Here is a 6,943-nt window from a genome sequence, read left to right on the forward strand (position 1 = left end):
GATTCCATCAAGCTATCATTTCATATGATTTTACTATGATTCATTAAGACCACTGTGAGTATGTCAAAAGAGACAATGACAAGTTTGTAATCTTGTCACTTCATGTGGATGACATGCTATTTGTTATAAATGATAAATAGTACATAGTAATGGTAAAAAGCCAGTTGTCCTCTAATTTTTGAATGCAAGAAATGGGTGAAGTAACTTACATTCTTAGATTAAAAATTACTCGAGATCGTTCTAAGAGGATAATAGCTCTTTTCCATGAGTTATGCTTTAAGAAATTCTTTGAACAATTTAGAATACAAGACTGCAAGCTAATCGATACTCTTATTACAAGAAGTGAAAGCTTAAGCAAAATAATGTGTCCCAAAACTCCACAAGAAAAGACTAAAATGGAGAAAGTTCTTTACCCTAGTAAATTAGGAAGCCTTATGTATGAAAAAATATGCATAAGGGCTGATATATGTTATACTTTTGGATTAGTAAACATATGTTAATCAAATCTAGGTCAACCACATTGGGAGGTAGTTGATCCCCTTCGGACGTACTAATGTCCAGAGTGTAAATAATGCAACAAAATGAATGGAATTAAGGTGGTGCCCACAGGCATACATGTCAAGTTGTAATATAGTTTTTACAACGAAATAGGTGAGTACTCTGAGGATCGTACCTAAGAAAGGCTAATATTAAATTAATTTTAACTTTAATGAATATAGATCTAATTAGTACTATAAATAAATCATATTACAATTAAACAAAAATAAAGGATTTTAGGTTTTTATAATAAAGAAATAAAAATTGCATAAATAAAAAGAACTTAGGATACTAAAATCTAAATTTAACCAAATCTAGGCATGGGTGATTAGATCGCTTCGGTGGTCATAACTAATTCCTATTTCAAGTTTCTATTTAGTCAACTAGTTGTTACCCTAGCAGGATCTCTTGGTCTTCCACTAAACTAATGAGTCAGCAAGAACTACTTATTTCTCGACCTCATAGTCTAGACCAGTTCAGGGCTAAGTTGTTCACGGATATGCCATATCAATTTTGGGTTAATTCCCACCTAAATGACTTCCTAGGGTTGTTAGGCTTAGTTTTTAAGTTATTCCTCTCCCAAACAACTGATCCGCTAAAAAAACCCTAAATAGCAATTAGTTAATCCCACTTCCACTCACTAACCCCCCATAAGAGGATTAGTTCCTCATGGTATCCATAAAAAGACATATACTTGATAAAACAAATAAACATTAATAATAGATCAAGAACATAGCTTAAGAAGAATCCTCAGTTTTTATTGATTGATAAAGCATGGAATCGACAAGAGTTTGATCAAATCTATAGATCAAATTCTCTAAGGAACATGAACAAAACAACTGACAATAAATCTTAAGGCTAAAAAGAATTGAAAACTAAAAACTAAATTACAAAGAAAATTCTAAGTTATGAAAGTCGTCTCTAAACAAGTGTCTAAAGAGTCTATTTATAGAGTTAGGGTTCGTCATCATCCTTAGCCTTATGTCGGCTGACGTTTTACGTAAAAATACATTGTGCATACCAAAACGCCCTTAGCTCAAAATTCTATTTTGTGTAGGGCCAATGTCGTGACATCTAGTGCCTGTGTCACGACATCGAAGGTAGTTTGCTTGTCTCAGGTTCTTCTTTAGGGGTGTGTCACGACATTCTTTGGTTGTGTCACGAAACAAAAGGCAGTCTTGAAATTCTTGTATTTTTCTCCCTATGTTGCGACATTGGACTCCCATGTTGCAAAATGATGACTAGCCTTGAGCTCTTATGTCTTTGAATGGTGTCTTACACACTCACTAAATATGTTAGGTCACCCTTAGGCCTCATTCGGCCCCTAAGGTCATAAAATGACTCAATTTGACACTTTTTATTTACATAAAACTAAAATGGAAAAAGTAACTAAAACATAATAGAATTGCTTGTATTCGAACTCCTTACGTATGAAAACTAGTTTAATCACCTACACCAGATTACGACAGATCAAACTCCCCCACACTTAAGTCAATACTTGTTCTCATGCAAAGAAAACTAAAAATGAAATAGAAGATGACCATTGAGTAAGTATGATACAAAGATTGATTTTGGAACATATAACTAGGCATATTCATATTTACATATAATTTTGGCATGATATATAAATGACTTACCACTTCCAATATCAAACACCTAAGTTCAGTATATTACAAAGTATACAAATAATAAGGTCCTCAAATATAGGGATCCATCAATAAATCATACAGATAATTTAACTACCTAGCAGAATACAAACAATCGTTATTGTAATTACCTAATATGACATCAATTCATGCGTAGATTTACCTAGATCACATAAGGCTTTCGGCTTGTAATGTTTTAAAGCTTGGGGCAGGTATAAAAATAAAAAAAGGAAGCATCAAAATGGTTTCAAACACGAAAGTAGTTTGGCATATCGTAATGTTCCCTATTCTCCCTTTTAATAACCCTTACCCACTCACCGCCTTATGTCTCATTCTCTCACAGTCCTTATTTCTCCACATAGGAAGTTACAGTATATTAAAGCAACTAGATCTAGCTCACGAGTTTTTATGCACTAATGAATGAGTTTTTCTAATTTTGTGACTTTGTCACCTTTGATATTTTTTTCAATACGTCTCACTCACAATGCTTTTGTTTTCACGTACTTTTTCCACTCGCTTTGACTTTCTTTCTGAATTTTTCTTTTGTCTTGTACGTATTGGCTAACCTATAATTACTATATCACACTGCTTATTATTTCTCTCTAATTTAAAAAAGTCAGCCATGATGTATCTACTTAACCCTCAATACGTATGGTCAGACGTTTAAATTCATGTAATTTAGGACCAAGGAAAATGGGTAAGTAAAAATTAATATTTTGGCTCAGGTTTTGCATGAAGGTTCATCAAGAAGTGCTTTCTGGCTCAAAATAGGTTCTAAGGAATGATAAAAGGGGTTAGTTTTTTTATCTCTGGGTTTGTACCAAACAATGCCTTAGGTCATCCCTAAGTAACTCAATATTCACAAATTTAATAAATCAAACATTCACAATTTAAACTATTTACCATACATACTAGCATGCTTGTTTCCCTATATTTTATACATCATTTGGTATATTCAATTACTCAATGCCTATTTATAGTGTAATATATAGAAATTAATAGTCTAATAATTGAAAATTTAAAATCATCCACTATTATGCCAAATTTATAGTAAACACCATCAACCTATATACATGCTCCTAACCAATCACTTGTATTTTTACAAGCTCAATCACATTTTGACAATAAAAATGAAAAGAAACACATAAAAATAAAAAAAAATTCCTATGTTACCCCCACACATTAGATAGCATATTGTTCCTAATGTGCAACCTTGAATAAATAAAGAAAGAAGTTACCCTGTTGATCATGACAATACTATAATCTAATGGTTAGCGCTCCTTTAATTTTTTCATTGAAAGCTAAAAAATTTTATGCTTCTTTCATGTGAGGTTTGTACACTAAAAACTTAAGATAGAAAGAAAACAAATATCTAAAAATCTACTGTTAATCCTACTCCTAAAAAAGTAAAATAAAAATCATCCAAATTTGATTACAATCCCAAAAAGTAAAATTAAAAGTTTAACCGTTGGAATCATCAAAATAGGTTGATCGCCCCCTCTCCATTGGTGCCTTCCCTTTTCCCGAAATGTGACCTCAAAAGGAGTAGGATAAAATTTTTCTCTTCTGGGATTGCACAAAAGCACTCCCATCTATGATATCGTACTAGCGACCAAATCTCTTTGTAAAGAACCATTGTTTGTTCAAATCTCATTTCTTGGATAAATGTTTTACCTTGTAGTTTAAGAAAATATTTTTCGGCATTGGGATTTCGAAACTTCAAAGGATTTGAAATTAACGGTGTTTCTTGTGCACTAGTTTTTCTAGATTTCCTAGGAGGCATATTTAATATTTTGAAGGCTAGAATAACTAATAGAAGTCAAGCAATATTCAACGGAACAATAAAAATGAGATTGGAACCCTTAACCTTGGTTTGTTTATTTCAAATTCCTCGTAGAGATTGCGTTGATGTGGTTTCGTCAATGTTTTACTTCAGTTCATGCACTCAAATAGATTCACAAGGAGAAGAAAAGATAGCAAAATTAGGGAAAGGGGGTTTTTAGGGTTTAATGGTGTTGGGAGGTTTTAAGAGGTTTTTAAGTTAATAAGGGTTTAAAATGAAGTAAGAATGAGGTTGAGTTAAAAACTTTTATGTCTTTAGGCTTAAAAATTGGTTTAAACATGAGTTATTTCATTGGGTTGCATGATGGGTTAGGTAAATCTTTTAGAAAATTGCAGTGATATTACAACACAGGGGTTCCATGTCGAGACACCCCTGGCAGGATACCGATGTCACGACATCGAGGTTTGATGTTGCAACGCACTTTGAAATTTTTTATTCCGGGTTATACTGACTTCTATGTCGCCACACAAAGGTTCTGTGTCGCGACATCGAGCTGCTTTGCTTGATTATTTGAATATGTTTTCAATGTTGCAACACGGAGGTGCTGTGGTGCAACACTGACTCTGTTCCGACCCTTCTTCTCAATTTTTGAAGTGTTCGGTGCAAAAATTTAATAAGTTTAAATGAAATGAAATTATAAACTAATCATAATATTACAATAATATACATAAAAAATTAATTCAGTTCGAAATTATTAAGTATTGTTGCCGGATTCATCTGTTAGCTTTGTTAGGGTACACATGGATGTTTGTTTCTGTTTTTGTCAGTATTCGTCCAGTGTCCATCGTGCCACTCCACCTTCCTCTGTTTATCCCGCTATTTGAATTTTCTCTTTCTACCTACACTGGTCACAGAAAACACCTTTTCTGGCTAAAAGTAGTTAGGGATTTTTACAAATATTTCAAAACATTGCTTCCATAATTTTACCCTATTTACCTTATTTTGTTGGTGACCACATCTGAAAGTTTCAGTCTCACCATTGATCCTCATTGTTAATTTGTTATTTTCTAAATCAATGGTAGACCTTGAAGTTGTTAAAAATGGTCTACCCAATATAATGGGTATTTCACGGTTCTCCTCAAAATCTAAAATTACGAAGTCAACTGGGATTATAAAGCTCCACACTTAAACCAACATATCTTTAAGTACTCGCTTTGATTGTACTGAAAACCTATCGAATAGTTGTAGTGTAATTTGTGTATTTTTGAGCTTCCACAACCCAAGTTTTTCATATATAGATAAGGGATTAAATTAATACTTACTTCTAAGTCACACAAAGCCTTCCTAAAGTGGATATCGCCTAACTCTATAAGTATTGTAAAACTCTCGGGTCTTTTAGTTTTGAGGGCATCTGTTTAGAAATTATTGCAATACATGAGGCGTTTATGTTAACTTGCTCTCCTGTAACACCCTATACCCGGCCTGATCGGCGAGCCCGAATATTAGTATGCCACACTACCATCACACATCATACTCAATAAAATTGATCTCATTATTAAGAAAATACCTATCATTTTAGCATTTGTAAGAATTTCTAAGTCATACATATTCTGAATATCCTTAAAACATGCTAAAAATTCATCAAATGAACTTAAAATGAGAGTTAGACATGCTTTTAGAGCACTAAACAAAAATTCTGAAGTATTCACGTTGGTATCGATACTGAATCAAAGGTATCAATATTTCTCTCAAATGGTATCAATACTGCTTGGAAAATCGATTCCAAAACAATATTTTGTTTCTTGCTTAAAATCAAAATCTCAAAAATTATAGGTACCTTTCATAAAGTATCGATTATCTTACCTCATATCGATACTCTTGATATGGTATCAATACCAAATTTATGTTACTGACTTCTTGCACTTTCAAAAATCATGGATGTATCATTTTTAAAACTCGAATATCGATCCCTCTACTCCAGACAAAAAAAATAGTATAATAAGGAACATAATCCATTCTAACCATAAATTAATCAACATATAACTAATACCTCATCAAACCATCGTCAAAACGTCCATATTAGCAGTTTACAACATCATAAATATGCTCGAGCAAGAAATCAAAATATCAAGACCAATGTCCATAAAATCTAAAGTAATAAAGTAGTGAAGACACCTTAAATTTCATGGAAAAAACCAACAAAAAGTCTACCACATTGCCTTTACTTCCCCAAAACACAAACGAATAAATAAACACCTACAAAATAATGCTAAAGTCTTGTTTGGATCACTCCCTTGAACCACTGATAACTTTTGAAAAGAGTTATATTTCATGCCTGTAAACATAGTTAATTTCCTGTACTTAAGTACATTTAGTTGCAGTTTGGGACATTTCATTAGTATTTTTCCTTAATCATTGCATTAGGAGCTTGGACTGTGTTTATATGTTATTTGTTACTTTTAATTGCTTGTGGAAGGGATGTGTTTGGTGGATTTGCAGGTGTAGGATGAGGAACAAGAAATAAAGGAGTGAAGGTTTGCCGGGGCAAAAGGGTGGACAGTTTGCTGACTTGTATGCCATGGCAATCTGCGATTCCGAGAGAAAGACTGAGTCAACACTCAACACATACAAGTTTCAGCCCAACTATATTTGTACATGAAAAAATCTTCCTAGAAAAGAGGAAATGAGAAATTATGATCTGTTGATGTTTATCCTAGTAAAAGAATTTAAAAAGAGGAAAAAGATCATGAGATAATGTGCCGATAACCACTTATATTAAAGGAAAGGATTTTAAACCAAAAAAGAAAATCTAAAAAAGAGAAAGACAATCTTGGGCTATTGGCTAAACCCTAGTACATTTGCTTATAAAAGGCCAATGAAGGAGACCTCAAGAGAACAAGACAGAGAGCAACAATCTGGGGAGATCCTAAGGTAAGAGTAAGAGAGTTTGATTGAAAGAGGAAGACATTTTCTTGAC

The sequence above is a fragment of the Gossypium raimondii genome, chromosome 4, assembly GCF_025698545.1.
Source record: "Gossypium raimondii isolate GPD5lz chromosome 4, ASM2569854v1, whole genome shotgun sequence".
Taxonomy (NCBI): domain Eukaryota; kingdom Viridiplantae; phylum Streptophyta; class Magnoliopsida; order Malvales; family Malvaceae; genus Gossypium; species Gossypium raimondii.